Source organism: Bubalus bubalis, chromosome 2, assembly GCF_019923935.1.
Source record: "Bubalus bubalis isolate 160015118507 breed Murrah chromosome 2, NDDB_SH_1, whole genome shotgun sequence".
In the NCBI taxonomy this organism is placed as follows: domain Eukaryota; kingdom Metazoa; phylum Chordata; class Mammalia; order Artiodactyla; family Bovidae; genus Bubalus; species Bubalus bubalis.
The window spans coordinates 45,213,159-45,231,269 of record NC_059158.1 but is presented as its reverse complement, the minus strand read 5'-3'; positions in this window follow the sequence as shown (position 1 = coordinate 45,231,269).

Here is an 18,111-nt window from a genome sequence, read left to right as displayed (position 1 = left end):
TGTGCCTGCTCGTCAGCCAGGCCTACCATGATGAGGAAGGATGTGTGAGGGAAGGGGACGAGGTCAGGGAGGGGAGCCCCCACGGTGCCCCTGGTATCTGGCCTCATGCCCTCTGGGCCAGGCCATGGGCAACACGGACCATCCCCCTCCCCAGTCCTGGGTCCTTGCTGTGGCAACCTCGCTCCTCCAGGCGAACCTCCTCCTGCAGGTCTCCCCGACAGGCTGCTTTCAGCTCTGAGCAGCCTCTGCCGCTCTCAGCTTCTCTGCACTTTCAGGCGGCCCCTAGGACCCCTTCAAGGGACCCCAGCCTGCACCTTAGGCCTGCACCCGCTCTCAGCAGGAGCGCCCTCACGACAGCTCTGGGTGGTCTGCTCCAGCCCGACCCTGGAGCCCGTCTCCTGGCTCAGCTGCCGATCTGGGCTCCAGACTGAGCTTTCGTAGGAGGACCCCTCTTCTACCCACTGGGGCTTTGTAACTGTGAAAGGCCCAGAACTAGACGTGTGGGGGGTCCTACTGAAGCCCTTTCCTGAGGCCACCAGGAGGGGATAAGACACATAACTGGGGGGTACTGGGAGAAAGATCACTGGGCTCCCTGAGGCAGGGCTGTGACTCCCCTCAGACTGGGGATCCCTCAGGACTGGGCTGGTCTCCCCTCAGACTGGGGCTCCCTGGCACTGGGCTGCGTCTCCTCTCAGGCCCCAGCTCTGGGCAGAGCTCAGTCCCTCCGCCACTGGGACTCCCTGAGGGCAGGGCTGTGTTTCCCCTCAAATCTGGGCTCTCTGAGCCAATTTTTATGCATTTGCATAAAATTAGAACTTTTTATGTGCTTTTTGGAATAGCACATAAAATAACCATGTATTTCATAAGAATGAAAGGGGCCATGTGCCCTTTTAAAACTTCTAGTGGAGTAAGAAGGATCCTTTATTTCTCCTGTTTGTCTCACTGGATGCTGAACACTGACATTTACTTTGAATTTTTTTAGGTTGATAAGGGAGAAACAGAGACTGCAGCAAATTAAAGAAATAGGAGACCGTGCATTTGTCATTTTGTAATATTATTACTAAAATATTCCCAATAAGTGTAAAAGAATCCAACCTCTCCTGCCTCTTGATGAAGTAAAACTATTACTGACAAGATGTATCCTCTGTGGTTTAGTCCTGATTCGAGATGTGGAAGACTGTGAAGCCTTTCCTGGCATTAGCAGTCAGATTGTAATAACCAGAAGGAGTAGCAAAGAGTTGGACACGACTGAGCGACTGATCTGATCTGATCTGATGGATGAACCACAGCAGAAAAGAATAGTGTTGTTTTTTTTAAAGTGCATGCGTGTGTGTCACTGAATGACTTTGCTGTACAGCAACAATTAACACAACACTATAAATTGACTATACTTCAAGAAAAATAAACAAACTCACTCTGTACATCAGCCTAGAAGACAATTTAGGGCATTTGGACTCAAGAAACAGTTTCATTTAAGAAGTCAATAATTTCCTAATCTCTTTCAGGAGATACAACAAATACTAATTTTTTAAAAAATGAGTCCCAGAAGAGAATTTGAAATTGAACAAATAATCAGAAAACGACCAGATGTTTAGGATCATTGGAACGGATGCCTCACCTGCAGTGGGGGCAGCATAGATGCTCCTCCAGAAGTGGGGTGCTCCCTGCCCAGCTGTCCAGTGAGCTGGCCACTGCTCTGCATCCCTGGGCCCCCCTCCAGCCAAGGAGCTGACCTCCAGGGAGGCAGCTGCCTGGTCTGAGTTGACCCGCCTTGGCAGTGCAGCCACATCAACCACGGCTCAGGGGTGAAAGGCCCCCTCTCTGCTTCACTTGGGCTCCCAGGCACCCGCCGGATGGGCTGAAGCCGCTGCCCCAGAAGCCTAGCTGTTCGGCTTCCCCCGATGCCCAGTCCTGCTTCTCACACCCTCTTTCAAGGGTCACCACAGAGAACATTTGCCAGCAAGTCTCTATCTCAGTGCCAGTGACCTGGGGACTCACAGCAATGGCAAAACTAACCAGAAGTAAAGTGGTTTCTAGCGTGAACTTTCAAAGATGGGAACACGCATCTGGTTCCGGCAAGGAAGCAGAACCTGTGCCAGCAGCGTCAGGTGGGAGTGACAGTTCAGCTCCCTCCATCTCCTGTTGCTGGTGATCCTTCTGCTCCACCATCTCCCACCTCTTCCCCCCTCTTCTGTCAGAAACTCTTCTTACCTGATGCCAGCCCCTGATGCCAGCCCCTGGATGCCAGCCCCTGGATGCCAGCCCCCGGATGCCAGCCCCTGGATGCCATACTGCACTACTGTACTTTTCAAGGTACTGTACTTTTCATCATCAAGGACCGGAATGCAAAAGTTGGAGGTCAAGAGATACCTGGAGTAACAGACAAATTTGGCCTTGGAGCACAAAACGAAGCAGGGCGAAGGCCAACAGACTTTTGTCAAGAGAACCCACTGGTCATAGCAAACACCCTCTTCCAACAACACAAGAGAAGACTCTACACATGGACATCACTGGATGGTCAATACTGAAATCAGATTGATTATATTCTTTGCAGCCAAAGATGGAGAAGCTCTATACAGTCAGCAAAAACAAGACCGGGAGCTGACTGTGGCTCAGATCATGAACTCCTTATTGCCAAATTCAGACTTAAATTGAAGAAAGTGGGGAAAACCACTAGACCATTCAGGTATGACCTAAATCAAATCCCTGATGATTATACAGTGGAAGTGACACATAGATTTAAGGGATCAGATCTGATAGACAGAGGGCCTGAAGAACCATGGACGGAGGTTCATAACATTGTACAGGAAGCGGTGATCAAAACCATCCCCAAGAAAAAGAAATGCAAAAAGGCAAAATGGTTATCTGAGGAGGCTTTACATACAGATGAGAAAAGAAGAAAAGTGAAAGGCAAAGGAGAAAAGGAAAGATAAACATATCTGAATGCCTGAGAGCTGGGAGCTAGGCCAGGTTTTGTGACCTCCCAGGGAGATGATTTCAATCTGGGGTCAAAGATGAGGCTTGATCACTTGAAGCTTTTGTGTAATAATGTTTTATTAGAGAATAAAGGGATAGATGAAGCTTCCGACATAGGCATCAGAAGGGGGCAGAAAGAGTTATTTTTTAGCAAGGAGTTATATATCTGATACAACCTCAAAACTGGGAGAGTTGCATCAGGCACCTCTCCCACAACATGCATTTGGGGACGGCATTGGCACCAGGTGAGTCATCCCCAGTCATAAAACAATTGATATGAATCTTAAAGAAAGGTAGATTCCAAGGCAAATACATTGTTCATTAACATAGCTTAAGAAAAACATTTCCATAAGAAAAACCCATTGGTTAGCTCAAGGTTTGAGAAAAGTTAAGCTCAGGTGGAACCAGGTCTCATCATGACAACACAGAATTTAAAAGAAACCTTTAAATTTTGTATAGAGAAGGGGAAAAAATGTCTGCCATTTGCAGTTTGTCTCCTCTTGATGCTTAAGAGAAAAAAAACCTCTGCCACGTGCAGTCTATTTCCTCCACTTGGGGACCCCTAGCCTTCCTACCTGTTACCAACTCAGATCTCTTCGAGAAAATTAGAGATACCAAGGGAACATTAAACGCAAAGATTGGCACAATAAAGGACAGAAATGGTAAGAAGAGGTGGCAAGAAAACACAGAACTATACAAAAAAAAAAAAAAAAAAAAAAAGATTTTAATGACCTAGATAACCACAATGGTATCATCATTCACCTAGAGCCAGACATCCTGGAGTGCAAAGTCAAGCAGGCCTTAGGAAGCATCACTACAAACAAAGCTACTGGAGATGATGGAATTCCAGATGATCTATTTCAAATCTCAAAAGATGATGCTGTTAAAGTGCTGCACTCAATATGACAGCAAATTTGGAAAATCCAGCCAATGGAAAAGGTCAGTTTTCATCCCAATCCCAAGAAAGGCAATGACAAAGAATGTTCAAACTACCACACAATTGTACTCATCTCACACACTATCAAAGTAATACTAAAAATTCTCCAAGCTAGGCTTCAACAGTACATGAACCAAGAACTTCCAGATGTGCAAGCTGAATTTAGAAAAGGCAGAGGAATAGAGATCAAATTGCCAACATCCACTGGATCATAGAAAAAGCAAGAGAATCCAAGGAAAACATCGACTTCTGCTTTATTAACTACACTAAAATCTTAGACTATGTGGATCACAACAAACTGTGGAAAGTTTTAAAGAGATGGGAATACCAGATCACCTTACATGCCTCCTGAGAAACCTGTATGCAGGTCAAGAAGCAACAGCTACAACTGGACATGGGACAATGGACAGGTTCAAAATTGGGAAAGGAGAACGTCAAGGCTGTATACTCTCACCCTGCTTATTCAGCTTATATGCAGATTACATCATGCGAAATGTCGGACTGGATGACACACCAGCTGGAATCAAGATTGCCAGGAGAAATATCAATAACCTCAGATATGCAGATGACACCACCCTTATGGCAGAAAGTGAAGAAGAACTAAAGAACCTCTTGATGAACAGGAAAGAGGAGAGTAGAAAAGCTGGCTTAAAACTCAACATTCAAAAAACCAAAATCATGGAATCCAGTTCCATCACTTCATGGCAAATAGATGGAGAAACAATGGAAACAGTAACAGACTTTATCTTCTTGGGCTCCAAAATCACTGCAGGTGGTGACTGCAGCCGTGAATTAAAAGATGCTTGCTCCTTGAAGTAAAAGCTACGACAGTGTATTAAACTTAGTGTATTAAAAAGCAGAGACATTACTTTGCCAACAAAGATCCATCTAGTCAAAGCCATGGTTTTTCCAGTAGTCATGTATGGATGTGAGAGTTGGACTATAAAGAAAGCTGAGTGCCGAAGAATTGATGCCTTTGAACTGTGGTGTTGGAGAGGACTCTTGAGAGTCCCTTGGACTCCAAGGAGATCCAACCAGTCCATCCTAAAGGAAATCAGTGCTGAATATTCATTGGAAGGACTGATGCTGAAGCTGAAACTCCAATACTTTGGCCACCTTATGTGAAGAACTGAGTCATTAGAAAAGACCCTGATGCTGAGAAAGATTGAAGGCAGGAGGAGAAGGGGACGACAGAGGATGAGCTGGTTGGATGGCGTCACCAACCTGACTCAGTGGACATGAGTTTGAGCAAATCCCAGGCACTGGTGGCAAGACAAGGAAGCCTGGCGCGCTGCAGTCCTTGGGTTCGCAAAGAGTTGAACATGACTGAGCAACTGAACTGACTGTAAGATTAAAAATGGTTTATTTTTGTTAGTTTTTGGTGTATTATTTGTGTGAAAAGTATTATAAACCTATTACGGTACAGTACTACATAGCCGATTGTGTTAATCGGGTATCACCAGTACTCTTGCCTGGAAAATCCCATGGATGGAGGAGCCTGGTAGGCTGCAGTCCATGGGGTCGCGAAGAGTTGGCACGACTGAGCGACTTCACTTTCACTTTTCACTTTCATGCATTGGAGAAGGAAATGGCAACCCACTCCAGTGTTCTTGCCTGGAGAATCCCAGGGATGGGGGAGCCTGGTGGGCTGATGTCTATGGGGTCGCACAGAGTCGGACACAACTGAAGTGACTTAGCAGCAGCATGCTAACTATGGTGGACTTACAAACAAATCGGACTTAAGAATGCACTCTTGGAACCAGACTCATTTGTACACAGGGGACTTACTGTGTAAGTCTTTACATGGTCTTCTACAGTTTCCCTATTTGCCATTCAAGGATTGTAAAGAAACTACTTCAGACAGTAGAAGTCAGAGTAGCAGGGAGCCACAGGAATTGAAACGGTGCCTACATACTGTGCAATTCGTTTAGAAAGCGAACAGCGAAGTTCATTTCAGCCATAGTTGTAGAAAACCGTCAATTTCTTAGGCTAAAATGCTATCAGAGAGGCAGGCAGAGGCTGATTTGATACAATGCTTGAACATAAAGCCTAGTGCAACAGAGAGTCCAGTGGTGGGGGATGGGGCCGCCACTGCAGATGCCCAGCACAGGGAGACTTCTCTCTGGCACCTTTAATACAGGGAGAAAACCTGCCTGGGATTCTTATTCTATGAGAACATCGTACCTTTCTTCCAAAAGTGCACTAGATACCAGGAAACTACATTTCCATTTTAAGTTTTCCCAACAGGCCTGTCAAGCAGGCAAAAGCCTTTTCTCTTCTGGAATCACCTTCTTTACCTCCTGACGAGTCCTGTTTCCAAGCCCAGTCTCCTCTCCTGCCCCTTACGCACCCCACCCACATCACAAACACCCACTACACCTCCCTTTCCCCTTCTTTCTTCTCCCCTCCTCCCCTCCTTCCCCCAACAACACACAATTTCCTACCAGTTCAACTATGGATGCCAGTCAAGTGTAAGAAGCTTCCTGGGGTGTCATTACCCTCTGCCATTTTAATTCAATTGGACTTCCCCCCCACCACCCACCCACCCACCAAAGGTCATCGCTGCAGCTGATCGGCTGAAAACCTGGCTAGAGGGGGCCGATCCAGAGGCTGGGCTGGAATAACTTCTGTGCCTGTCTGCCATTTTCTGTCATCACCACTCCCGAACTACTTTTTGATCGGAAGAGTTTTGCAAACCCCGGGGGCTGGGCCTGCCCTGAGAAGTGACCGTTGGAGGAGTTGAACAGGCCTGGTTCAAGCACAAGAGCTGCCGCTGTGAGCAAATCATTAATCCGATTTGCACCTCAGTGTCCTAGTCTTTTAGATGTGGATACGACCACCAAGCTCAGAGTGTCGTGGGATTTAAAACCTAATTGAACTAGTGTGTATTCTGCAGTCTGGATAGTGCCTGACATAACAGTGGTCACTCGGAAAAGGACAGCTATTATCTCTTCTTCTTCTACTGATGATAAAGCCAAAGGAGTCCCCTTGAGTACAGGCTGGGCCCAGCGACTCACTTCTAACAAAGAGCAGGAAATGACAAACATCGGAAAGAAACACACGTGACTTTAGAATGGAAAACGCTGGTCCTGTCTTTCTGTCTTAGATCCAAGTAGAAAAACGCAGTTGGCTTTTATTTTGGTTTTGCTTGCAGCCGTGTCCCAGATCAGCCTCAAGTCCATGAGTTTCAACCAGGTAACCAGTCCCCTCTGACTTGGACCCAGGGTAGGGCTCTGGGAACGGAACCTGGGGTCAATATCATTTCCTGCAGAAGCACAATGCAGGACTCTGGAGTGCAGATGGATTTTGGTGTCTGCAGCATAAAGAGGAAAAACGGGACCACCCAAGAAAAATACATACGAAAGGAACGGAAAGCTGAAGGTAAGACGCCGGGAATATCAGGAAGTGCAAGGACCAAAGAGGACAGTGAGAGATATGTGAGGAGAAGCAGAGGAAAAGAATGTCAGGGGAGGCGAAGGTACGGGCTTCAAGCTATGGAATCAGGTCCATCACTGGGTAATAAAATCAATTACTCGACTGTGAAGTAATTTACACTGACGAAGAACGAAACTGGACTAGGGTTCTTGTATACAGTTAAGGATACACTGGGAAACATTAGTTTCTGCTGAGTAGATGTACCTGTTTACTGGGTTACCATGTAGAAGATTCCTTCTTAAGTTGAGTTGCAGTTTTTAAAAGTTGGAAAAACACTGAAGTTTCAAGGAGGAGAGGGTTCTCCACAGAGCCAAATCCAACAGATGGGTCTAGGAAAGCAAGAGCTGAATCAAAATGTGCACACTGGGTATGGTCATTATTTTGCAAATATAAATGTATCACATCAACTCTTGCTACACCTTAATACATCAGTTATATTTCAATAAAGCTGGGGGAAATGTTTGTCAAATATGGCAACAGAGGCCCAGTGGCCAGGTCAGAATAGTTTCCATGATGTGCTGGAGGAATGCCCACAGAACTGGGTGGAGGGGGTTGGGGTGGGAGGGTTATAAGGGGAGAGAGCAAGACCACAACTCTTTTTCAAGAAGGTTGGCAGAGAACAGGGGAACAGGTATTTACAGGGGGAGGACTTAAGATCAAGGTTATCGCTAACTTAGGCTATTATAGTTTATAAGAAGCAACTGAAGTTAAAGGGCAAAGTGGGTCATTGATGCACCGAAGTCAGGAGAGAGGCCAGGAGAGCAGGTTGTGGCCAGGGACGTCTGGAGAAAGGCCAGTTCAGCGCGGATGCCCAGGGGACATCCCTAGAGGAAGACGGACATATAGGAAAGCCTGCCTTTCCTCCATAAAATAAAGCGGGCGTTCAGGCATCCTCACGTGCCACCTGCACAACCTTTAAAACACTGCCTCTTCCCCATAGCATGCTGCGTGTGTGTGTGTGTGTGTGCTCAGCGGTGTCTGACTCTCTGCGACCCCACAGACTGCAGCCCACCAGGTTCTTCTGTCCGTAGAATCTTCCAGGTGAGAAACTGGAGTGGGTTGCCACTTCCTTCTCCAGGGGATCTTCAAGACTCAAGGATCGCATCTCTTTGTCTCCTGCATGGGCAGGTGGAGTCTTTACCAGTTGTACCACCTGGGAAGAGATGAGATATTATTTCAGTTATGGAGATGACAGGTCACATTGCTTAGCCAGGCCTAAGATGGTCCTGGGGCCCAGAAAGGGCACCAAGGGTTCACCCCAGACCTCTCAGCATTCTGAGAGGAGGTGGTCCCAGAGCACCCCATGTTGACAGAGCAAGCAGCCAGGAGGCTGTACTCTCGGTGGTGGAGCAGCAGGGCCCAGGGTGTATTCAGCTCTCTGAAGTCAGCCTCTGCAGGAAGCCAGGGTTTCCAGATGGGAATCTGGCTGTGATAAGCAGACAGGACACAGCGCCCTCTGGTGGCAAGAGAGCCATATCGGCCGGATAGAAGCAGAAACCCCTTGTAAACTTTATCTGTAAGGGGCCGGAGAGTATTTTAGGTTTTGAGGGCCAGTTTCTGTACATAAGCAGATAAGCACAGACATGCGCCAACAAAATTTTATTTACAAAATCAGTAAGTGAGCCACAGTTTAAGGACTCCTGCACTTAAATATTTTAATAGAAATGTTGTCCAAAAAACTTTGCCATTGTTCTCAGAGGAAATCTTGGCTCAGAGAAACTCCATCATTTAGATAGTGATGGAATAAACATTACACAAGGCTTAAAAATGCACAACTTATTGGAAATTCTATGATAAATGATTAGTACCACTAGTCATATGTCTATGAAACCGTTGTAATTAAAATTAATTATATATAATTTTGCTTTAGTTAATAACAAAGGATGATACCACTTAATATTTATGAAGATATATTTTTTTCCATACTAACCCATTTTAAGGATCGTCTTTGCAGGGAATAATGGATTTATGGAGAAAAATGAAAACTTGGGCCCAGTTGACTAAATCAACTTGACTTTAGCTTCTTGAGACACTAAAGTGAGTGCTGGCCCATGTGAAGGTTTAGAATCACAAGTGAGGTTTAGCATCCTGAAATGTTTTGAGATAGCACGGTTGGGAGATTTCCTCCAACAGCCGAGGTGTAACGGCAGATCGTAGGTTTGGAATTTTGGGGGTGGAATGTCAGGCACAGACACACAAATGAATATAATGCCGTCTCTGCCATCGGGCAAGTCAGGAAGTGTTGATCTGCTGTAACCCCGCTGGCCACGAGCACTTCCGGGCTTCCCCTGGGGCACTCCCGATCAGAGTTTCTGATCCTGGAGGCACCGCCTCAACTCGCATTAGCTTAGATGTGTTAACAGAAGCCTCCAACCCAGCACTCGGCTACAGAGACCAGGTGCCCTGTGCCCACCTGTGGGACCGCTGCGTGCACACTTCAGGACAGCAGAGGAGCGGGTGATTCCTGAATGCCTGCTCTGTGCCACCTCTGTCCCCTAATCCTCTAAAAAAAGAGATGGTATTCCCATTTAAAAATGAGTCCACTGAGACTTGGAGAAATTAAGAAAAACCTCTCAAGGTCTCAAAATTAAGTAAGTGCTGTGTTACTTGCTCAGTCACGTCTGACTCTTTGCAAACCCATGGAGCTTGCCAGGCTCCCCTGTCCATGGGATTCTCTAGGCAAGAATACTGGGGTGGATAGCCATTCCCTTCTCCAGTGGATCTTCTTGACCCAGGGATAGAACCCAGGTCTTCTGCCTTGGCAGGCGATTCTTTACCATCTGAACCCACAAGGGAAGCCCAACCAAGTGCTGTAGCTAGATTTTAAACCCAGCTTTGCTTAACTCTAAGGCTTCTGCTCCTTCCAATGCAGGGGGCAGTGGTTCTCCACATGTGGATGCTGAGCCAGCAACAGCTACACCTGGAAATGTTAGAAATGCAGATTTGGGGGCCCCAATCCAGCCCTCCTGAGTCAGACTCTGGGGGTGGGAGCCAGCAATCTGCTTTAACATGGCCACCAAGGGACTCTGGTGCTTGTCGCCACCAAAAAAGAGAGGATCCTGTAGTGGTCCTGGATCACAGGACGGTGAGCAGAAACAGGCTTGGCCTCCTCCTCCAGGCAGGAGGCAGGGCAGCTGGGCACTGATTTTTCTGGCCACCCCGTGCCAGTTCCTTGAAGAGCAATGTGATCCTATCCCCAGTAGCTATGACTAGGGGGAAAGAACCAGTCCAGAGCTTTGGTACTCTGTTGACGTTTTTCTTCTAACAACCTGTGTGCTACCTGGAACTGTACACAGAGATGGGAAAGAGGAGGTTGGGTCACTGGCTTAGGCCAGTCCTCACAAACGCCCAGCCCTGGGTATCGAAAGGTCTGCTTTTGTTCAGGCCCGAGCACACTGCCTTCACCTTCATCTGCTGGTGACGCCAACCCAGTGCGGGGGCTGGGGAGGGATGGGGCACGAAGCTGGCAGCCAGCAGTGGGAGGGGGCAACGTCCAGCAGGGACCCCATCCAACCAGCGGTTTTTCAAGAGTCCTGATGAGAACACAAGCCAGAGGAGGGTTCCCTCCCACCTGTCAGGGTTAAGGCACGTGTTAGGACCAGGGTTAGGTTTAGGGTGAATGCCTCCCCGGGTGCATCTGCCCTCAGGCTGAGAAGCCTGAGGCCAGAACCTAAGAACCTACATCTACAGCAATGCCCTCTGACCCCCAGCTGTTCCAGAATGATGAAAACCAAGAGCAACCCCCACCCGACAGACCCAGCCCAGAGCCCGTTGCCGAAACTCCCCAAACCATCCCCGAAACTCACCCCACCCAGGATGCCTCTGGGCCAACGGGCAGGACGACAGTCAAGAAGAACATGCAATGCCCAGACAAGTGAGCATGTTGTTTTGTTTTTCCAAGAACTGTTGCTCGAGGTTTAAACAAACAAGCCCTCACACCTACAACCGGGAAGGGCGAGCAGCAGCTGCCAGGTGCGTGAACACGGGATGCTGGGGTTCAGACAGGAGCAAGCCTGGTGCAAAGCACGAGCCTGCGCTTGAGAAAGCCCCTCTGAGAAGCCTCTGCACACTCATCAGATATAGGTGTCACGCCACCCAGCCCCAAAGGGCCCGGGTTTCCTGCCACACGAAGACTGACTGCACAAGGCCATCTCTTCGTACAACCAGGGATGTTGAGCCAGTTTCCAACAAAATTAAATCCTGCCAAATCAAATGAGCTTTTTTTTTTCCCCCTACTTTTCTGCTTCTATGGTTAAACCATAGTTCCTAAAGGGGAGTGATCGTTATTTGTCAAATCTTTCACACCACTTTTTAAAGGGAGGATCTGAAATAAACCACGAGTCACCTTTCTTACCTCCCCCCAGACTGCACCAAGGTCAGGTTTCAGCACTCTTGATCTCCAAGGCTTCTTGAGCTGTCTTTTCTCCCACGGGAGGCTGTGAAAGGCAGCGAGGTCGAGGATCGGTCCTAATTAATTAGCTCACTCACTCTAGGGCTAACTGCCAATTTTTGCAACATGTTGGCGCTCTCTCAAGAGTCAGTTCCCCAACTGTCACTTCAGTCAATGTTAAAAAACATATTGATTTCTTTTCTGGTCACCCACCAAGCCCTTTTTCTCCCAAGTTTCTTGAGTATTGCAGACATTCCAAGATGGTAGAACAGAGATCCCATGAAAATGTTTGCACCTCTTGCCATAGGACACCATGTAGAGTAGGGAGGGGAGGGGGTGGCAGGGATAACATTTGCCACCCTAATTGGGCACAGAGGAAGATCCGCGTCTGCATAGATGCTCTCAATGTCACAGAGTTCTACGCCAATCTTTGTTTACGCATATGTGCGTACTAAGTCTCTTTAGTCATATCTGACTCTTTGTGACCCGACTGACTGCAGCCCACCAGGCTTCTCTGTCCACGGAGTTTTCTAGGCAAGAATACTGGAGTGGGTTGCCGTGCCCTCTTCCGAGGAACTGTCCCTTCCCAGAGACCAAGCTCACGCCTCTTGCATCTCGTGCTTTGGAAGCAGGGTCTTTACTACTAGCACTACCTGGGAAGCCCAGGCTTTGTCTACAGCCTAGATCTAAAGGATCTTGATAAATTAAGACAGAACCATCACCTCTACAATAAATACAGCTCTAAATATAACTGCAGCTTCACAGTGTTTCATCTGGGGGCTAAGGAAAATAAATGAGTTATGGAGATCAGATCCTAGTCAATGGAGATGTGAATTGAATTTCAACTTTGTCATTTACTTTTGATGTTGTGAAAGTCACGAAAATTATCTGAACCTTGGTGGGGAGAGCTCAAGATGGTGAAACAGGATGTGGAGCTTGCCTCCTCCCACAAACACATCAAAACTAGCTGAATCCTAATTGTGACTTTTGCAAAATGCATGCTTGCAAAATGGAAACAACCTACCTCAGAGGTTGTTCTGAAAAACTGGAATTGTGCTCAGTCCGCCCGGGACGTGGCGTGTAGCAAGTGCTTAGTAAACAGCAGCCTTTGGAACCACTGTTTCACTGCACCGGGGTAGCCTTAGAAATTAAATGCTGGTGCCTCACAAGCCCTTGGAGAATCAACCCAATCAGATTCTCTCAAGGGCCTGGGCCTGTTAAAGAGAGGGACTGTCCACCACCACAGTCTACACTGTCCGTCTGCCAACTGTGAGACACAAAAGCTCACCTTGAATCTTCCGCACAGCCTGCTGAACAAAGGCAACCAGATCAAGTTCTTCTGGTCCGTCTCCCCATCCATCCTACCAGCTGTCAGCTTTTCAAAAAGCAAACACTCCAGGAAGATGGGAGTGGACTGCATGCTCGCCAACGCAGGCTGCGTTGATTTCTTTTATCCAGTAGGTTTTTTCCCAAAAATGCTCCACGTGTTAAATCTACTTGCCCTTCCTGGGACAGAGAAGCCTCAGAGATCTCCCTCGGAGAGAGAAGGGAGAGAACCCAGCAGGAGAGGAAAAGGGGGGATTCACAAAAGTCAAGGGCGAACCAAAGGGAAATAAGACAGTAAATGGGCACGAGACCACAGCTCAGGGCACCGAGAACTTGGCGGGGGCAGGGGGGGTGGTGGCGCGGTGTGCAAACCCAGAGACCTTTTCTCAATCAGGCATTTAACGGTTTCCCAGTAGAAACGAGCTTTCCCTTGAGAACACCTAGCTGGTAACTCGAGTTACAATGAGCAGTAACCAGGTCAAAGTGTTAGTCACTCAGTCGTGTCTGACTCTTTGCAACCCCAGGGACTGTAGCCCACCAGCCTCCTCTATCCACGGAATTCTCTAGGCAGGAATACTGGAGTGGGTAGCCATTCTCTTCTCCAGGGGATTGTCCTGACCCAGGGATCAAACCCAGGTCTTCTGCACTGCAGGCAGATTCTTTACAGTCTGAGCCATCAGTTACCGGTTACAAGGGGATGGTTGCTAACCTAACCATTAAGCGAGCTGCAAATTCCCTGGTCCATTACATAACCCATGGGTCTCTAGAGAACATCACAGGAGAGTTTTCAGATGAAGTTTTCTCCAACAGAGAATAAGCGTGTGTCCTCATTTCCGGTGAATATGACCCCGGTGAACACACACTGCTGAGCCCATGGGAGGAAGTGCAGAGCTGCTAATAACACCATTAGAATAACAACAGCAGCAAGACCTGTAATAATCACAGACGCAGGCTTCCTGAGAGCGTATGTCCTACGCACCCTATCTCATCCTCAGGCTGAGCCTGTAAGAGGCATCACTGCCCCATTTTAGAAATGAAGAACGGGTGAGGTTAAGTTGCTTCTCCAAAGCCACATTGCAGCTCTGGGATTCAAACCCAAGCACATGATTCCAGTGGCTGTGCTGTGCTGATTCAAAATTTTAGACTCCAAATGCTGCTGCAAAGGTACACTTGCACTCTGCTTCTCCTGGGGTTTTTAAATTATTTCATTGTATAGTCTTTTCCTCATGGATGTATTTTAGAATATAATTTGAGGACTCCCCTGGTGGTCCACAGCTTCCCAGGTGGCAAGAGTGGTACAGAACCCACCTGCTAATGCAGGAGACATAGGCTCAACCCATGGGTTCGGAAGATCCCCTAGAGGAGGGCATTGCAACCCACTCCAGTACTCTTGCCTGGAGAATCCAATGGACAGAGGAGCCTGGCAGACTCCAGTCCATAGGGTCACAAAGAGTCAGAAAGGACTGAAGCGACTTAGCATGCACGCTGGTTGCTGTTGTTCTGTCGCTCAGTCGTGTCTGACTCTTTGCAACCCCATGGACTGCAGCACGCCAGGCTTCCTGTCCTTCACTAACCCCCAGAGCTTGCTCAAACTCATGTCCATGGAGTCGGTGATACCATCCAACCATCTCATCCTCTGTCATCCCCTTCTCCTCCTGCCTTCCTTCCTTCCCAGCATCAGGGTCTTTTCCAATGAATCAGCTCTTCGCATCAGGTGGCCAAAGTATTGGAGCTTCAGCTCCAGCATCAGTCCTTCCAATGAGTATTCAGGACTGATCTCCTTTAAGATGGACAGGCTGGATCTCCTTGCAGTCCAAGGGACTCTCAAGAGTCCTCTCCAACACCACAGTTCAAAAGCATCAATTCTTCAGTGCTCAGCCTTCTTTATGGTCCAACTCTCATATCCATAAATGACTACGGTTAAACCCATAGCTTTGACTAAACAGACCTTTGTCAGCAAAGTAATGTCTCTGCTTTTTAGTATCTGTCTAGGTTTGTCATTGCTTTTCTTCCAAGGAGCGTCTTTTAATTCACGGCTACAGTCACCATCTGCAGTGATTCTGGAGCCCAAGAAAATAAAATGTGTCATTGTTTCCATTGTTTCCCCATCTATTTGCCATGAAATGAGGGGACTGGATTCCATGATCTTAGTTTTTTTAATGTTCAGTTTTAAGCCAGCTTTTTCACTCTTTTTTCACTTTCATCAAGAGGCTCTTTAGATCCCCTTCACCTTGCCATAAGGGTGGTGTCATCTGCATACCTGAGATTATTGATATTTCTTCTGGCAATCTTGATTCCAGCTTGTCATCAGTTTGCATGATGTACTCTGCATATGTTAAATAAGCAGGATGACAATATACAGCCTTGATGTACTCCTTTCCCAATTTTGAACCAGTCCATTCTTTCATGTCCGGTTCTAACTGTTGCTTCTTGACGTGCATACAGATTTCTCAGGAGGCAGGTAAGATGGTGTCGTATTACCCTCTCTTTAAGAATTTTCCAGTTTGTTGTGATCCACACAGGCTTTAGTGTAGTCAACGAAGCAGATGTTTTTCTGGAATTCTCTTGCTTTTTCTATGATCCAACAAATGTTGGCAATTTGATCTCCGGTTCCTCTGCCTTTTCTAAATCCAACTTGTACATCTGGAAGTTCTCAGTTCACATACTGTTGAAGCCTAGCTTAAAGGATTTTTAGTGTTCTTTTCCTAGAGTGTGAGATGAGTGCAACTGTTTGGCAGTTTGAGCATTCCTTGGCATTGCCTTTCTTTGGGATTGGAATGAAAACTGACCTTTTCCAGTCCTGTGGTCACTGCCGAGTTTTCCAAATTTGCTGGCATACTGAATACAGCACCGTCACAGCACCATCTTTTAGGATTTGAAAGAGCTCAACTGGAATTCCATCACCTCCACTAGCTTTGTTTGTAGTGATGCTTCCTAAGGCCCACTTGACTTCACACTCCAGGATGGCTGGCTTAGGTGAGTGATCACACCATCGTGGTTATCTGGGTCATTTGGCTCTTCTTGTATAGTTCTTCTGTGTATTCTTGCCACCTCTTCTTACTATCTTTTGCTTCTGTTAGGTCCATACCATTCCTGTTCTTTGTTGTGCCCATCTATGAAATGTTCCCTTGGTATCTCTAATTTTCTTGAAGAGATCTCTAGTCTTTCCCATTCTATTGTTTTCCTCTATTTCTTTGCACTGATCACTTAGGAAGGCTTTCTTACCTCTCCTTGCTGTTCTTTGGAACTGTGTATTCAGATGGGTATATCTTTTCTTTTCTCCTTTGCTTTTCACTTCTCTTCTTTGCTCAGCTATTTGTAAGGCCTCCTCGGACAATCATTTTGCCTTTTTGCATTTCTTTTTCTTGGGGATGGTTTTGGTCACTGCCTCCTGTACAATGTTACAAACTTCTGCCCATAGTTCTTCACGCACTCTATCAGATTTAATCCGGTGGAACTATTTGTCACTTCCACTCTGTAATTGTAAGGGAGTTGATTTAGGTCATACCTGAATGGTCTAGTGGTTTTCCCTGCTTATTCTTCAATTTAAGTCTGAATTTTGTAATAAGGAGGGCTTCCCTAGTAGCTCAGTTGGTAGAGAATCAGCTTGCAATGCAGGAGACCCCAGTTTGATTCCTGGGTTCAATTCCTAGGTCGGAAAGATCCGCTGGAGAAGGGATAGGCTACCCACTCCAGTATTCTTGGGCTTCCCTGGTAGCTCAGCTCATAAAGAATCCACCTGCAGTGTGGGAGATATGGGTTCGATCCCTGGGTTGGGGAGATCCCCTGGAGAAGGGAAAGGCTACCCACTCCAGTATTCTGGCCTGGAGAATTCCATGGACTGTATAGTTCATGGGGTTGTAAAGAGTTGGACACAACTGAATGACTTTCCCTTTTCACTTTTTTGTAATAAGTTCATGATTTGAGTCACAGTCAGCTCCTGGTCTTTTTTTTTTTTTCTTTTGGACTATATACAGCTTCTCCGTCTTCGGCTGCAAACAATATAATCAATCTGATTTCGGTGTTAACCATCTGGTGATGTCCATGTGTACAGTCTTCTCTTGTGTTGTTGGAAGAGGGTGTTTGCTATGACCAGTGTGTTCTCTTGGCAGAACTCTGTTAGCCTTTGCCCTGCTTCATTTTGTACTCCAAGGCCAAACTTGCCTATTACTCCAGGTACCTCTTGACTTCCTACTTTTGTATTCCAGTCCGCTATGATAAAAAGGACACCTTTTTTGGTCTTAGTTCTAGAAGGTCTGGCACGCTGGTTGTCCAGTGGTTAAAACTTTGTCTTCCAAAGCAGGGGGTGTGTTTTGATCCCTGGTCGGGGTGGCCAAAAAACAGAAGCAATATTGTAACAAATTCAATAAAGACTGTACAAATGATCCACATCCAAAAAAAAAAAACCTTTCAAAATAAAACATCATTTGGTTTCTACACAATGGCCTAACATTTGCAGCAACATGGATGGACCTTGTGATTATCACACTAAGTGAAGTCAGAAAGTCAAATACCATATGATATCACTTATATGTGGAATCTAAACAAAAATGATAGAAATGAACGTATTTACAAAGCAGAAACAGACTCACAGACATAGAAAACAAACTTATGGTTACCAAGGGGAAAGGAAGGGAAGGGATAAATTAGGAGTTTGGGATTAAAAGATACACTACATATAAAACAGATGATAACAAGGACCTACCGTGTAGCACAGGGAACGCCACTCACTGTCTTGTCAAATGGCTCAGCACTGTTCTCATACTGGGAATTGTTGACTCCGGCAGACAAGTATATGAGGGTCCACTATACCTCTACTTTTGATTTTGATTTTAAAGTTCTTTTAATTAGTTCTTTGGAAACTTGAGCGACGTCAACTCTGAAGGCTGATTTGAGATTTCAGCTCTCACTGGGCTCCCGTTAAAAGCAGCTCCAGAGCCGCCCCGATTAGACAGTGTGTGTTTGTGCAGCCCTGCCGCCTGCCAGCCAGCGTGCCCAGAGCAGGGGCGTCGGCCACCTTACAAGATTAGAACGGGCTGCTCAGAGT